Below are 466 nucleotides of genomic sequence, written 5' to 3'. Positions count from 1 at the left end.
TTCTTCAGATGGGCTATTTTTTTTCCCCACAGTGTTGAAATTATAAATCAGCAGAAAAAGTGACGCAAATCTTCAATGTACAGACACCAGAGTATCTCCCATACATTAGTGCCTTCTGTAGTGGTTGCAATTAATGCAAATGCAGTATATGCATTTAGAGGAAGTCATCACACAAAGTGTTCTCAATTCTCCTCCTGTTTGGCTGCTATTAATAGAGACCACAGCAATGCGTGCCAGCTGCCCAGGTTACGGATGGGCACCGCTGAGAACTGTGCCTTCCTGCGTGCCAAGCCGGGTCCTGTCAGTGCCAGGTCTCCATCCACCTCCAGCACAGTCACCTCCCACGTTCCACCAATTGATTTTCTGATCCTACGCCGAATAACTGCGTGCCCCCTGGCAATGCCACCGCTTTACACCCCGACTCCTCTCACACGAGCCAAGCTCCCTGCTACGCGCATCCCTGCCC

The sequence above is a fragment of the Chaetura pelagica genome, unplaced genomic scaffold, assembly GCF_000747805.2.
Source record: "Chaetura pelagica isolate M959 unplaced genomic scaffold, ChaPel_1.0 scaffold72, whole genome shotgun sequence".
Classification (NCBI taxonomy): domain Eukaryota; kingdom Metazoa; phylum Chordata; class Aves; order Apodiformes; family Apodidae; genus Chaetura; species Chaetura pelagica.
This window is presented reverse-complemented; position numbering follows the sequence as displayed.